Here is a 17,208-nt window from a genome sequence, read left to right as displayed (position 1 = left end):
AAAATTGGACCAAAACTTCTCTTCCAAAGACACTGTCAAACAAATGAAAAATGAAAAGGCAAGACTTCTACCCAAAATATTCAATTTCTCTCTCTCTCTCTCTCTCTCTCTCTCTCTCTCTCTCTCTGAATATACATATCATATATCCATTAGGAAATACATATATATGCACACATAAGTTCTATTAATTCAAAAATTAAACAAGAAACAATTTTTAAAATATGAAAAAGACATGAATAGAAATTTCGCAAATTAAGATATTTGAATTTGCAACAAGCACATAAAAAGTGCTGAACATCTTTAATAATCAGAGAAATGTAAATTAAAATCATAATTAGAAACTACTTCATGCCCATTAGAATAGACAAAGTGAAATAAAACTGAAAATGTCAAGTGCTGATGAGTGAGTAATTAGAAATCAAGAAAAATAAAAACACACAAAACAACTGGTACATAATGTTCATAGCAGCTCTATGAATGATAGCTGAAATCTGGAAACCACAGTGTCTACCAGTAGGCGAATGGAAAATGAAATGTGGTGTTCATACAATGAAATTGCTGTGGTTTGACTGTGTCCCCAAAGATTAAGTGCTGGGAAACAGCCCTAAATGCAACAGTATTGAGGTGAAATCTTTAAAAAATGATTAGATCATGAGCACTCACAAATGGGTTAATGTTGTCATTGCACGAGTGAGTGAGTGAGTTGCTGCAGGAGTGGGTTTCTGATACAAGCATGCATTTACCTTCCTTCTTTCCTTTCTTCCTTTCTTCCCTCCCTCCCTCCCCCTCTCACTACTACTACTCTTCCTTCTCCTCCTCCTCCTCCTCCTCCTCCTCCTCCTCCTCCTCCTTCTTCTTCTCTCTCTCTCTCTCTCTCTCTCTCTCTCTCTCTCTCTCTCTCTCTCTCCTTGTGATGATTTTGCTCTGTTTTGACACAGTAAGAAAGCTCTCACCAGATGTAGCCCCTTGATTTTTGGACTCCCAGCCTCCAGAACTATAAGAAATATATTTATATGAGAAATATATTTATGTTCTTTACAAATCACCCAGTCTTCAGTGCTGTGTTACAGTAGCACAAAATGAACTGAGATGAGAATTATACTCAGCAGTTAAGAACCAACTAGTGGTACATGCAACAATGTGCATGACTCACACACAAAAAAACTTTTATTCAGAGTGAAAAAAGAATGATGCCTCAGGACCCTCATTCAAGCAGAGCCTCTAGGCGTCATTCATTTAGTTACAGTTATGTATTAACATAATTATTTAGTGACTGTCATAAAAAAATCAGATCTTGATGTTTTTCAAAGCTTTAGGCTTTGTAGGGAAAACAATTGAAGTCCTCTAATCGCAAATCTGAGTGTTGAATAAATATTTGACGGGGAAATTCAGAGTGCTTTGCTAATATACTTTGGGGAGTCTCAGTCAATCTAGAGTCAGAAAAAAAAAATGCCTAGGTGAGGTGAAATTTTAACTGAGACTGAAAAAAATGATTAAGATCTAGCCTAAGAGAAACAAGGACAAGTCACATGCTGGACGTGAGAGAGCTCGTGGTGTGGTGAGGAATAGGGAGAGCACCAGACGTCTGAGGATAGCGGCCACATTGGACCAGATGAGTGAGAAGGAGAGTGAGGTTAGACGTCAGCATTCTCAGGCCTTCCGACTTTATTCACTGAAGGAGAGGAGCCACCAAACAGTGCAAAAGAAAGAGAACTGTGAACATACTTCACTTTAGAGAGACATGGTTCCAGCTGCATCACGAAGGAAAGATTGGGGAAAGGATGGATATGGCCAGACAATAAATAGCCAATGACGTAAATCTCTAGAAGGGAGGCAGCAAAGGGTGATGGAAAGAAGAGAATGAATCTGAGAGATGAGTGAACTAATCAAGATCATGCATGGGGTGGGGTGAGAGAAGGAAGTGAATAGTGATCAGGCTCTGACTGAAGCACACTGGGGGACAATGGTGCCATTTCTTGAGCACTGGGTTAAAAAACAATGAATTGGTTTGGGAATTATTGAGTTTGGATTCCTTGTTCCTTTGTATTTTCCTTTCTGTTACCTTAAGGCTAAAATGTTAAATACAAGTCAGGTGTGGTGGCTCAGGAGGCTAAGGAAGGAGGATTGCAAGTTCAAAGTCAGCCTCAGCAATTTAGCAAGGCCCTAAGCAACTTATCAAGACCCTGTCTCAAAATAAAAAAATAAAAAGGGCTGGGGACGTGGCTCAGTGGTTAAGTGTCAGGGGCTAGAAGGAAATTCTCCTTCAAAGAATAGCCCGACAGCCCCCTGGGAGACATCCTGCCTGGGAGACATCCTGCAGCTACCTATCTCCCTGGAACATCCTGTGGTTATCAGGATCATCAGACATCTTGCAGCTGGCAGTTTTATCACCCACATCCAGCAATTGCTGATTAGAGAGCTTCCCCATCCCCAACATATAAATACCCCTGTGTGAACAATAAAAATTTGCAGCTTGATCAAAACTCCTGTCTTGCTGTCATCTCTTGGGTCTCTTGTCCCTTCATTCCTCCCCACCTAGGTTTGCTGCCCACGTTGATGTGTCCTGCGGGACAGTTAAGTGCCCTTGGGTTCAATCCCAAGTACCGCCCCTCTCCAAAAAAAAAAAAAAAAAAAAAGGTAAGGCAATCTCTGTCTAGCTTATTTCAAACTCATTTTACAATGATTTCTCAGGCTATATCCCCAAACCCATTTTCTTTTGTTAATTCATTGTCTAATGAGGTTGAATATTCCCACTGGACTAGCCTCTCCTGCCTCTTTCCTGTTGCTAAGATGGATACTATAAAGCAATTTACCTGATTTACCCAGTGATCCCAGTGGTCTTCACACAAATGCAAAAATAAGGGCTTGTAAAAATAAAATACAAAATTGCCATGTTTTTTCCTGCACTTCTAAGGAGACTTCCTTCTCAGGCTAGAAGAATGTGGTCAGGCATGGTGGAAACTAACAGTCTAGACAACTGTTTTTAGAGCATGAAAAAAAAAATGAGAGGTGAAGAAAGACAAGCTCCTCCTTTCCTTAGAAAGTCTGCAAAGAGCAGCCTTGGTGGAGAGATGCTGTTCTGCTCAGGAAACCTGCCTTCCACAGCTGTTTGTAGCCTGGGGCAGGACCTTGGCACTCTGGCTGTACTGAATCCACTGGGCACACTGACGGAGGCCTACACTATGTCTTTTATTCATGGCATTTTTTCAATCAGCTAAGGGTTTTCCCTTGTATTTCAAGATCCCAGAATAATTCCTTGGTGTCACAAAAAAAAAAAAAAAAAAACCACCAGCAAAAGGATCTTCTACCCCACTATGTACGTTAGTGTAGATGCCACCTCTTGGCAAAATGGGAAGATGTGACATTGTCGTGTTCCCGGTTTCACTTTGGCCCCTTTTCCTAAACAAAGGAGTCCAAAAGTGGAGAAGACTCTTTTGTTCCCCCTTCCAAAGTGGGCAAACACCTTGGTCAAACAGGAAGATTTTATTCAATCAAATTTGTTTTCAGGCCCAGTGTATTTTAATAGAGAAGTTTGATTTAAAAAAAATTATCATAAAGGAATGATCCACTAATACACTATGGAGTAATTTGTATAGGATAGTGAAATAAAAACTACAAGGAAGCAAATGGACTTTCCATTTACCTCAGCAAAATTTCTAAGTGGAATTTGGTACTGGGACCCTGGCACTGACCTTGTATAGTTTATGCCAATAGCTCATATGAAGAAGTGAATTAAATGAGATAAGTCATCAATTTTATCATTGTTAAAGTCAGGCTATCTAACTACTCAGAGACGTTTGCAGCCCTGCTGACCCTGCATAATATATATAGAAGCCAAAGAATGGCAAAGAGTGAGGCTTTCACTCTAAGGGAAAAGCAGACAGTATGAAAAGAAAGAAAAACAAAACATTATTTTTACAAGAACAGTTTTACAAGATGTTAAAAGAATTAGCTTGCCAGATTTAAAAAATGCAAAATAATTAAATTAGAAAACCATAAAATTATTAAGGTTATAATAGTCTGTCAGTAATAGAGAAAATAATAATTTTTTTCATATAGCTATCAAATCTACAAAGTTACTTCATATTAGTTCTTCCAAACAGAGGGAGAAAGTTATTTTTGTTAGAAAATTGGTACGTTAAAGGAATCAGGTTTCATCTCTTTTGGCAACCCATGCCAGAGAGAATGACTCATTTTGATTATTTGTTCATCTCATGTGCAAGATAATTTGTTTCTGTCTAGGTACTAAGGTGTACCTATAAATTTATAAATTCATATGTGATGTGCATATAAATTCATAGAGTAGGGGTTTAGCTTGGATTCCCAGCAAAGAAATAACACTCTGTCTGAAGAGAGGCAAATTCTGGGAAGACCAGGAATGATGGCACCTAGAGTTTCAAAGCTCATGTCCTATACCCAGAGTAGCCTGGCCTAACGGGTTACACTGAATTTCTGTGTCCCATCAGCTAAGTTGATCCTCCTCTTATGGGATCACAACTGAGCAGTATAAAAGAGAATCTGAATGCTATGTCCCCAACACTTGCCTAAGAGGGCTGATGTATACTCAGGTGGTTTTATTCTGACACTGGCTCAGATTCAGAGATCCTGGGATTGACTGATAACCTTTGGAGATACCAAAGACAGTGCTCATGCTGCAGGCAAAAGGAGGAATGCTCAGGAGCAAATGTACATCCCATCGTCCACAATTTTGATAAAAGGATGGAGGGTAGTTTCCCGGGAGGATGGAGAGTCAGGAAAAGAACAAGAAGCATCTCTTGGATAAGATCACATTCACAGTGAAATCATGTTCCTGTAGCTTCAGATCACACTTCGCTCACATCTTTCCATGCCTCTACATTCAGTATGTATGACTAACTACCGCGTACAGCTGCCTGAAATGTAAACATTTATCATAAATGGTCTCCCAGATTCATGGTTATCAATGTGAAGCTATTTAAATGATTGCTCTGAAAAAAAAAAAAAAAAAAAAGCATTCTGATGTTAGCAGGGATAAAAAATGGCATAAGCCCTAAAGAGAGGACTGTGGCAGTAACTCACAGAACTGTATATACATGCAATCACTCTTTGTGCCAGCAATTTCACTTCTAGGAATTTGTCTTCCAGATACATGTTCACTTATTCAGGGGAAATGGAAGTTGTTCAATGTTTCATTGTCAGTTATAGCAAAATGAAAGATAACCAAAACGCCTATTTACATGAAAAGAGTAGAATGAACTGTGGCATATCCACACAACAAATTTTCACAAAGTAATAAAAAAAGAATGAGAAACATCTGTGAACTGAAATGAACTGAAATTTCCAGGACATATATTTAAGTGGGGAAAAAAAAGTCAAAGTGCAGAAAAGTGTTTGTAGTATGCTACCTTTTGTGTAGAAAGGGGACAGAACTAGATATCACAAATTTGCTGTTTGAGTATAAACAAAAATAAAAATAAAAGGGGAAGATAGAAGCTAATAAAAATGTCTATCCACTGAGAAAATATGGAAATTAGTTAAAAGGTGAGGAATTTGTTAATATAATTTGAGTTATGAAAATGTTCTACATATTGAAAAATAAAGCCAAATTTAAAAGATAGACAAACAAACCCTAAAATTGAATACAAAGAATTCCATATTAACTTGATAATATAGCCATGCACAGAGAGAAATCAATTCAAGAACTTTTGGAAATAGTGTTTTAAATATAAATCTTAGTGGGACCATTCTAAGAGAAAAAAAATGTGAAGAAATGTTAAACATTATCTAATAGATTTATTGTTAGGTGTAATATTGCTTTAAATTCTGAAACTCCTTAGTTTTTAATATAGAATGAAAGATAATTTAATATACTACTATAAAGTATCAAGATTTTCACTGTGAGAGAAAAATAAATACAAATGTAATATTTTAAAAGCTAAGTAAAAGCTTTGTGATATCAGTATTTGATAATATTATGTAATTTTAGAATATTTCCTAACTTCATCTATTACAGTGGCCTAGAGACAATAACACCCCAGTAGTAAGAAACATGCAAAGTACTTGAATTTTTGGTTTTAGAATCCTTTCTTTAATAAAAGAAACTGAGTTCCTTGAGTAAATAGTTAATTTCAGACCACAGGCAGAAAAAAAAAAAAATAAGGTGAGCCTGAGAATATCTTATTGGTTCAGAAAGAAAAGAAGAGCTCAAAGATTAATGGGGTGATGTCAAAAGGACAGAGGAGTATACTTAAAGGGGCATCCCTTGGTCAAATTTGATGTAATTAGAGCAATAAAAAGTATAAATACAGTAAAAGATCATAACCCATTAAATTTTAAAATAACCCATGAGTACATTTTGATACTCAAAGGGGCCGGAAAGAGAAAGTAAGTTCTATTGAGAAAAATTCCAGTCAACAAATACTATTAGCCATTTTGTCATCTTTAATAACTTATTATCTAGGTAAATAGTTATCTCCAATAATTTATCTAGGTAAATACCATCAGAGGATGCTAAAATGGGAAGGTGGAATTATTTTTCACAAAGTTGAAAAATATCACTCATGTATTACTTACTAAATATAAAGGGGAAAAACATAACTTCAACATAAAAAGACTTAATGTTCATCACCTTACCAAAGGAATTCACTTAGCATTAATACTAGTGTTTCAACCTGGCATTATGTATCATCAGATTTGATGCATTCCATACTCAATTTCTCCTGTACATTGATCTTTCCATAAATGTTTAATTAAATCTCAGTTCAAGAAAACAATTAAACACATCCAAAATGTTGGACTTTCTATGAGACAACTATCCTGAATCCTTTAAGAAAAAAGTTAGTATCATGAAAAATAATATTTAGAAGTGGGAGAACTATTCTAAATTAAAAGAAATTAAAGATTCAAAAGCAGCCAATTGTGCTGCTTTGGGGTTGGCTTTGGGGGAAAAAATCAGATGTGATAATAAAATTATGGTTTCTTTTAAAAATGTCCTTAATTTTAGCAAGGTCATGTTAAAATACTTAGTGATGAAGTGTTATGCTGTGTGCGACTTTCAAATAATCTGGAGAGGAAATGAGAGAGTGCGAATATAGCAAATTAATCTAGAAAAATTGTTTTGAAAGCTTATTGCACTATTTTTCCAACATTTTTGCAAAACATTGTTTGAAAAATCAAATAAAAGGATTGAAGAAAAGTAAAATAAGTATTGGCCTTGAAATTGCAGCCTTATTATTTGGAGAAAGTGCTATTATTTATGAATATACAATGGAAATCAAAGATAGTAAATACAACTTCGAGGTTTTTTTTCTTTACATCAGCTGGGTTATGTGCCAACATTACCATAATGAAGTTCAGAGGGAAGCACTTTCACACAGTAAGTGTGAACACCCCATCATCATGCTTTTGAGCCCCAGAGAATCTAACTTTAGGATTTAATGCACCATGTGAGATATTTAGCATCCTTTCTGACTTGCTCATACATATTCACCTCAGAACCAACATGCCCCTTTTTGCAGCCACTGTTACTACCGGGAAATTCATCGAACCATCTTGTCTTGGTGGAATATGTGGAGGTCTCCACTAGAATTTTTCTTCTGTCATGAGCAGAAAAGAGGTGGATCTGTTCCCTTCTGGTGCTAGTTTTGACTTTCATGTCAATGAAAATTAAGAAGATTCTGTCAAATATTCACCAGGTAAGTGTGGTGGGGAGAGCAGATAGGATACTGGGCTTTCTACTCACACAGGAGAATTCAGAAGTCGAATGCCTCAGGGTCTAGGGATGTCTTTGATGCTCTTTAGGAAATGTCCCTGATATTTTTAAGGCATTATTAGTATACTTCAGAAATGTTTTCTTATGTTGATGGATCAAAACTGTGCCCCTTCCAGGTGCTTCAAGGGGCTATTAAATGTTTCCCTCTTATCTCCATGAAAAGAACAAATGCCCAAACTATAGGCTTGGGTATAGGGAGGGAAGGAATAGAGAAATCCCTCTCTTAGTGGCAGGTTCTAAATTGCATAGCTAAGGTTGTGGGAGGGAGGGGCCAAGAAAGAGAAGAAAGGCTCCCCCTAGTTGTTGATGTTTACTCTCTTTCTCTCCAAGACCCCAGGCTAGATTCTTTTGTCCAATGATTGGTTCTTAGAAAAAAAAAATATATTAACAGAGAATTCATTCTTAAAAGAGGATCATGTATTAAATTATGGGGAAAATTATATAGAATTCCTGACCCTAGAATATAAACATGAGTTTATTTTACAAAATTTAAGGATAAATTGTATTAGTTTGGATGGTGATTCTTTGAAATTAGCACAAAAGAACCCTCTTTCACTGTTTGATATGCAGTAAAATTGTAGAAATATTTTTGCAAAAAGATTCAAAGACTCATCAGTTTTCTCAAGGTCTTTCTTGATTCCTTGGTGCTTGAATGTTCCTTCTTTGAAAACGTCTATCCTATCATGGTCTCTGTTGATATTTATGAGATAGAAATTTATAGATACAGAGAGCACACTGAGTCCCTAAAGGAAAAACAACCTTGTTAACAACTCCTAGACTGTTCTTGAGCAGGACAAAGGAGTTTAAGGGACAAAAAAGGCAGCGGTAATAACAAGCTAAACAGACTATAAATTAATTTGTAATTTTCCAGTTCCCTATAAGTTTTCAATAATGTAGTAAAATGGGGGAAAGTCCTCAATAGGGAGAGACCATTAGCTTCATGAGGCTATGGATTAATATTTGATTGGGCCTTGACCGTCTGGCCTATCACCTGACCATTGATATACGCTAAAAACTACCTACCAGCCACACCCCTTGATGGGGAACTCAGACTTGCTCAATATTTCCCAGCCACAAGAAAGCCCAGCCCTTTTGGATCATGCATATTCCAGCTAATTTTGTGCCCTAATTGAAACACAACCTTAAGCCTTGGCAGTGTGTCTCACCTTTGCCATTAACCTGCCTTCTGTTCTGAGAGTGTGTACCTTCACTTTCTGTAATGAACTTTCTTCTTTGCTACTAAGATTTGACTTGTCCTTAAATTGTTTTCTGCAACAGAGTCAAGAACTTTGAAGGTTCAAGTAAAGGTCTCCTCCAGACCTCCTGGGACCCCCACACGGTGACATTTCTACTTTATATGAACTTACTTTGAATCTGAAAAAGTCTTTTTTATTTAACTTAAACATACCTTTAACTTTTTTTTTTACATACTTGATACAGTCTGCAAGATCTGTGATTTCAATTTACAATTGACATCACACTTGCATTGTCATGGGTTGTAACAATACTGAACCCTGTACAAGAAAGTGAACCATGAAAGTTGTAATGTACTCGTAGTTATAGATACCAGAATAAGTAGGGATTGGGCTTAAAGGCAGACTAGTATTTCAAATGACAGTTCATTATTGAGTGTTTTTACCATATATTTGTTTCTTAAGGTAATCTATAAGCTTAGGGTCTCTACGATAATGGGTATTCTGGTAACACAAATTCTTCCCATAGAAGTTATCCAAAGTACTTGCATGAAGACACGAATACTTTATATACAACCAGAGATATGAAAAATTGTGCTGTATATGTGTAGTAAGAATTTAATGCATTCTACTGTCATTTATATTTTTAAAAAATCAATAAATTTTTTTAAAAAAAGAAGTAAGTTCTCAGGGAACTTTTTTCCTCTAAGGGAAAAAAATCAAAAATATATCTGAGCTTAAATTTTTACAACACACAGAATTATCACTAGAGAATCAAGGAGTAGGTGAAGGTTCTAGAGAACCAATGATGGCTAATGAAAATTAAGAATTGGAATTCCTTGAAGCTATCACTAGTGCTCACTTCTACCTACTGTGACCAGTAATTATAATGTGCTCTCTTTCACCTTTCAAATTTTCAATCAATGCTTCCTGGATATAATATACACCAGAACTCCAACAGTTAATGTATTGGAGAAATGTAGCTTTCCTAGCACATAGAATATGTGAAAGAGCTGAGAAAGGCAGGTATGGAGCTAGATAACAACAGATAATATTCAATAATAAATATGTATATACATACATACGCTAAATCCCAACAGGACATTTTGTGAAAATCATCAAGTTGGTCATAAAATTTATTTAGAAAGGCAAAGGAAGTAGAAGGGCCAAAACGATTTTGAAAAAGAACAAAGTGAAAGAACTCACATTCCCTGTTTTCAAGACTTACTGTACTACATTAGATAGTATAGAACTGTAACAGAATGATATGTGGATCATGGGACAGAAGTAAGAGTTCCAGAATGGAACCATGTAGACAACTGATTTCAACAGAGGTGCAAACTCAATGGAGAGAGGATGATCTCTTCACCAAATGGCACTAGACACATCCAAGTTTATAGCAGCACAATTCACAGTAGCCGATCTATGGAGCTAACTTAGGTGCCCTTCAACAGATGAATGGATAAAGAAAATGTGGTACATATACACAATGGATTAGTACTCAGCCATAAATAATGACTTTACGGCGTTTGCCAATAAACAGTTCGAACTAGGGACTATCGTGCTAAGTGAAATAAGCCAGTCTTAAAAAGTCAAAGGTAGAATGTTTACTCTAATATGCAGAAGTTAATCCAAAATAAGGGGGAGGGGGTTTTAAAAAAGGATAGAAGAAAGATCTGTTGAACAGACAAAGGGAAAGGGAAGGGAGGAAGGATGAGATAGGGACTGACAGCGGAATGAATATGACGTAACTTTCCTATGTACATACATGAATACCTCACCATCATGTACGTCCAAAAGACAATAAGTTTTTTAAAACTATAAATAAATAGAAGAAAGTTCAGTAGAGAAAAGAGAGAGGAGGAGGGAGAAGGGGAGGGGAAGTGCAAGTACTGGGAACTGAATTAGAACAAATTATATTCTATGCTTTTATAATTATGTCAAATTGAATCCTATTGTCATGTATAACTAAAAAGAACCAATAATTTTTTTAAAAGTGGCACTAGAACAATTTAACACTAAGGAAAAGAAAGAAAGCAGAGAGGGAGGGAGAAAGAAAAGGACCTTGGGTTCAACTTTGTACTATATACAAAAATTTACTCAAAAATGCATCATAGAACTAGATATAAAGGTTCTATGAGTGAATATAGGATAAATTTTTGTAACCTTTGGCTACAAAAAAAATGTATGACACTAAAAGCACAAGCTATAAAACAAAGTATTCATAAAATTATATTTCACTGGATTTCAGAACTTCTCTTTAAAGGAAACAAAAATGAAAACCCAAGCCAGGTGGGAAGGAAATGTTTTCATAACACATATTAGTACTTGTGCCCAGAATATATAAAGAACTCAATAGTAAGAAAACAGTGTGATTTTGTGGGGGGAGGGAACCAGGGATTGAACTCAGGGTCACTTAACCACTGAACCACACCCCCAGCCCTATTTTGTATTTTATTTAGAGACAGGGTCTCACTGAGTTGCTTAGCGCCTCACGGTTGCTGAGGGTGGCTTTGAAATTCCCAAACTGCTGGGATTACAGGCATGTGCCACCGCACCTGGCAAAAACAGCTTCATTTTTAAGTGATTAAAAATTGCACAAACTTATCATCAAACTTTGGAAATTACTGACATATGAAGTTGAAAGCAGAATTCACCTGTAATTCTACTACTTAGAGAAAATTACTGTTAAATAAGTTTTAAAGGGCATGTTCTTTCAAGTTTTCATGAGTAAATATGTCATTTATTTTATATTTTACCTTGTGTTGTAACCTACTTTTTTATTAAGCAATATGTATAATTCTGAGTATTTCTGTGCATTATTTGTTATTTGCAAACATGATTTTCTGTAGCAATGAATGGAGAAGTCAACACTTACTAATCTCAATTTTTTTAGTAGGACATTTATAGTATATCCGATTTTATAAAATTTATAAATCACAGTATGATGAACTTTACATTTCAATCTCTTTAGGGTTTTGTGTTTATAACATTAATTTTTTTCAAAAATTGCATGCATATAAATAAATTTTGTTTTTATATATGAGAAACTCTTAACTCACTAAATTCAATGAGTTTTGTGCTTTTGCAGCTGAAATCCCACAAGCGAGGTTGTACACATTTCTAGAGATGGAGTTGATTGAGTGCTACTAACACCTCCAGTTGAGGGACAAGGAGAGATGCAAATTGTAGAACTGATAGTGATGTGTTTAAGAAATGGAGCAAGTTCTAGAATAGCCAAGGGGTGGGGGGGCGGGGACACACACACACACACACACACACACACACATGCATGAACACACACATTTGGCACTTCCTGTCTTTCATAATCACAGAAAGGAATAAAGGCATCTGAGAATTTTGTTTTCCACGTCTACTCTGTAGCACTTCTCAGAACAGCTTCCCTTCCTTGATTTTTTTATTTGTTCTGTTTAGACAGGATAGTAGAGTGTATGACATACCCTACATACACAGAGTGTAACTTCCCATTTTTGTGGTTGGACATGATGTGGAGTTTCACTGGCTGTGCCGTTCATTAATTTTTCTTCTCAGCACATCTTCATGAGAAGCCAGGAGTGCTGTCAAGTTCCTCAGTGCCCCTAGAGAGGGTCATGCCTTCTCCTCATATCCACCACCCACACAGTTTTCAAAACCCCACGCCTTTTTGTACTGAAAGTTCGTGGCCTGCCACAGTACAAGTCTCATTAGGTGTTCAGTGAAATATTTGTTAGCTGTTTTCTAATTGGGAAGGTTCTGTTCTTTTCACCTCAAGAAATCACTTAGGAGACAAACAGCAACTCACAACAATTAGATTTGATTGAATCTAATTGATTTGAATGCTAATGAAACAGTGCCTCCAGTGTGTTTTGTTTCACTTAAATCTTGATGAAACCCAAGCAGTCTCTGTCTCCCTTCCTGGCCACCCACCCCACCTCTTCCACCATCACATGAGCCTCTGTTCCTGTGTCATCAATGTTGTTTATCCGAAAGCTTTTTAATTCTCTGTGGGTGAAGTTAGATAGGCGCTCTCAGCTCTTCCAGCTCTGTCACCTCCCCTGTTGGTTGCCAAGGGAACCACCTCACTGAGTCAACCATAAAAGAATCATCAAATTTGATTTTTTTTTCTTTTGCCTTGATGGGAACCACTAAAATGTCCTCTTACATCAGAGAACGAGTGCCACTCATTTCTCCTATTTCTTCTCCTACCATCTAAAAGCAATCTTTATCATGAAAGATGAAAGAGGGGAAATTGACCAGCCAGGGCTATGAAAGCTAGCTGAAGTCTGTGCCACAGAAGTAACATGCATTTGCTTTCTGAAATGAAAATTTAAAATCTGATATTTAAATAGGTTGATGGAATTCTTTGGCTGTGTGACCAATGTGATCAGGGTGGGGTGGATGTATGCTTTATTCTAAACAGTGTCTTGATATATCAGTGAGGTAGATGATGATACTGGCCTCCCAGGAAGAACAAAATCTTTATTTTAATCTATAGCACTCTCATCCAATGGCACAAGTTTAAGCCTCAAGAAATGTGGAGAATGGCTCACCAGTGGCTGTTGCCAATCTATGGAAAACGTCTACACTGTTGTCAAATAGCCAACCAAGTTGCTGTCTGAAACTGGAGACTGGTGAAGAAGTGTCTCCACAGCCCTTCATCTCAATACTCCCTGTCCTCGCCTCTCCTGAATTGTAATACAGTTGTAAACGGTGAGTGTAAGGAGAAAAGCAAGGCCCTCTGAAGACAAAGGAGGGACCCAAGATCCCTCCACATGCAATTGGGATGGGAGAAAAATTCCCATCCTCCATCTTTAATGCCAAAAATATGATATTTGCATTGGGGGCAAATATCATTGGGGAAAACAAAAATAATGTTCCAGATGGCCAAGCTGAATAGAAGGGCAGAGAAGGAGTAGGTTCAGAATGAATTCCTCTTTATGCTGGGTTTTCCATCTGGTAGAGAAAAATGGTCTGGTTGCTTTTACCATATTTTTTGGGGTCATTGTGCTGCCTCTTCTCTCGGTGCCACTACTCAGTTTCTCAGTTGTGATCATTGTTTTTTTTCAAATTGTGACTGGTCATCACCTGCATTAGCATCATCTGAGACTCTGAAAATAAATGTAGATACCTGGGTGAAGGCAAACCAGGTACAAGTCTAGCAATTAGCTCCAGGCAATTTTTATTTATGCAATGTGCAAAGACTAATGCAAGAGTATCCCTGGTAGCAGCAAAAAGACTCCCTTAATAGAAGACACACAGATGAATGTTTTCAAAACACAAGTTGTAAATCGAGCAATGTTTTGTGGGGTCTATGATGTACCTGAACTATTTTGAAAACATTTGTATATATAGGCCTATATATGTTTTATGGTAAAGGGTTTGTTTTGTTTTGTTTTGTTTGTTTGTTTGTTTGTTTTGTTTTGTTTTTTTGCAGGCGGGTGGACTGGGGATTGAACTCAGGGGCACTGGACCACAGAGCCACATCCCCAGCCCTATGTTGCATCTTATTTAGAGACAGGGTCTTGCTGAGTTGCTTAGTGCCTCATTTTTGCTGAGGCTGGCTTTGAACTCATGGTTTACCTACCTCAGCCTCCTGAGCCACTGGGATTACAGGCACTGCACCTGCCCAAAGAAACCACTTGTTCTTGGCCTGCTTGTTGACACCAGGGATGGTGTCAGATATTCCTTAAATGAAATTTCTACACCCACTCACCCTCCTTCCTTTATTTCCCCTGCAATATCCCTGCCCCCACTCCAACCCCAATTTGAACACGAAATTATGTAAACTCATCAAAATCTGAATAACTAAATCTATTTTGTTTGTAAGCAACCTAAAATGACCCAGTGAGTATAATAATGACTTTCCCTTTTGAAGTAAATGATGGCCTTAAACCAGAAAGCAAAAGGTTAATTTTGTCCTCTGCCCACATTACAAAAACAAAGGCAGGGATGATGCAGTCGCTGCACTTCTCTAAAATCCAAAGTGGTTTCTGAGAAATCTCTCACCACTTTGAAGAGTGCATGATTAGAACACTCATGATTAGAGAAATCAGATTAATTGGCCTAGAGTGTGATGTGAGAGGGAGTCTCTAATGAGGACAGCCATGCAGACTAGAGGCACATAGATGTAGACCCAGAATGGTTCAGGGGGCCAGGGTGGTCTTTCTCAAAGTGAGCTTAGAAAATTGCCAACTTCCCTCAAGTTTGATAGTTTTGTGAATAATGCTCCTTGTGAGTCAGTTTTATATAAGGATAAAGGTTATGGAACAGAGAGGGCAATGGTATTGAGCCTCAAACCTAGCATATTGCCAATAAATAGCAATATGGGTCCTGTCTCTACCCATATTCTACTGGGAATTTACATTTCTATCCAGATGTTTATTTCAGAAATCTGAGAATTGTAAAACAGTTGTGTCCTGGACACAATAAGGAAGCATATTACACCTTTGCATTTAGTGGATATTTTAAAACTTATATTTCAGACGTCTTAATGAATTTCTCCTCATCACAACAAAAAGTGCCCAACCAAAGAATCTGAAAGGGCAAGTTTTAAAATGATAAAGCAGGTCAAATTCTCCCTCTAATGCTCTGAATGATGAAGGATGTTCAGAAATGAGCTAGGCTATTCCCTGCTCAGCAGATAGGCTTTGGAAGGTGTGTAAACTCTACATATCATTGTTTACTGCTCTCAGAAAAATGTCTGTGAGACCTGGGAATCTGTTTCCAATTTGGTCAATCTCAAGAGAAACCAAGCATTTCTAGTTTTTTATTCTTTTCCTTTTGTTAGTCTCTGAAATTATCAGTACCCAGAGCTCAGACTCAGATGCTTAGGCTTCGACGGTCAATATTTTTCATACCAAAGCACTTCTTCTAAAGAAGTAGGGAATAGGTCTGTAGTCATAAATAACATAATCCACTTGTCATCAAATAATTAGTAACAATGTTTGCTATGTCTTCTTGTCTATTTTTGCTCCTTCCCAATGACTATGCAAAGAGGAGACCTACCTCCTGGAAATAGCATGCTCTTCGCTTTTTAAAAAAGAAAAAAAAAAAAAAAAGAGTGCTAACCAAAGGCACTAAATTCCTTAGGGTGTCTAAGCAGAGTCAGTAGATATAAACTGATGTTGAAGAGTCCCATCTACTCCTGCCTACAACCCAGATTTCTTGGAAAGAGATCCAAAGTGGAATCTGATAAAAAAAAAAAAAAAAAAAAAAAACTTTATCATTTTTCTTCTCCATCAAGTTAATGGGATTATTTACTCTTTTGCAAAGACTTGAGTTATTAGAGTATAATTGTTGTGCAGACTAACTGATCTCTACTAACTGGGGTGGGGGGACAATCCCTGATGTGTCATTTTTGTGGTAGGCATGATTTTCCCCCTGCAAAGATCCCCAGAAACTATGAATGTGTTATTTTTCATGGCAAAGGGCATCTGTAGATACAGATGGAAGTAAGGTAACTAATCAGCTTGCTGAAAGGAAGGGAGGGGAACAAGCTAAGTTATCCAGGTGGACCCAATGTGAGCGACACCTTCAAAAGAAGAAGGGGGATGCCAAAGAGTCCGTGCCTATATAAAGCCTTGACCTGATCTGCCATTGTTACCTTTGGAAACAAAGAGGCTCCCAGCATGGGCTGAGGCCAGCTCTAGAAGCTGGCTAAAGGCAAAGGAACAAATTCTTCCAGAATGCAACGCAGGCCTGACCACACCTTGACTCTAACCAGCCAGTCGCACTCAGACTTCCAATCTACAGAACTTCAGGAAAAAAAAAAAAATGTACTATGTTACGGTACTAATTATTTGATAACATGTTACTGCAGCAATAGAAAACTGGTTCATCAGATATTTATGTCTCTTTTACCTTTTATAATAAAGTAATTATTTTTACTTAAAAAAATCAACCTGGTTTTCCTCAAATGGGAAAGGGGCTTTAGATTTTTTCCTTGTTTCTCTTTCATTGATCCTAATATCTGGGAGATATCTTATCTCTCTTAAAGATGAGATGATGCTGATATAAACAGAGGGAAGTCTTGAGCTCTTGAATGGCTTCCTATTTGGGGAAGGGAATAATGCTCAAATCTGGGCTTGTGACTTTAGATGCTTTGAATATCTGAGAGGAAGGAAGGTATGGGATGGAAAAGATGTTGTCAGCAGGAAGTTCAACTTCCAGAATGGCCTACGAGAACGAGAACCTGCTTGTGTTTGTAGCACATAAAACTGCTTAGTAATATTTGGATTTTGGTAAAGTATAAGACTACTCAGGCAT

At 37.2% G+C, this 17,208-nt stretch overlaps 1 long non-coding RNA gene and 1 other non-coding gene across 3 annotated transcripts in view; one reads left to right on the top strand and one right to left on the bottom strand.

Moving 5' to 3' along the window:
* Positions 1 to 17,208, top strand: part of LOC143399496 (uncharacterized) — an 87,137-nt gene that overhangs the window by 51,394 nt on the left and 18,535 nt on the right. The window lies entirely within an intron of this gene.
* Positions 7,293 to 7,399, bottom strand: LOC143400601 (small nucleolar RNA U13). The gene has a single exon (XR_013091506.2). It is a non-coding gene; the product is annotated as a small nucleolar RNA U13 (small nucleolar RNA).

This window comes from Callospermophilus lateralis, chromosome 5, assembly GCF_048772815.1.
Source record: "Callospermophilus lateralis isolate mCalLat2 chromosome 5, mCalLat2.hap1, whole genome shotgun sequence".
Taxonomy (NCBI): domain Eukaryota; kingdom Metazoa; phylum Chordata; class Mammalia; order Rodentia; family Sciuridae; genus Callospermophilus; species Callospermophilus lateralis.
The sequence above is the reverse complement of the archived record's forward strand: the minus strand, read 5'-3'. Positions and strand labels throughout refer to the sequence as shown.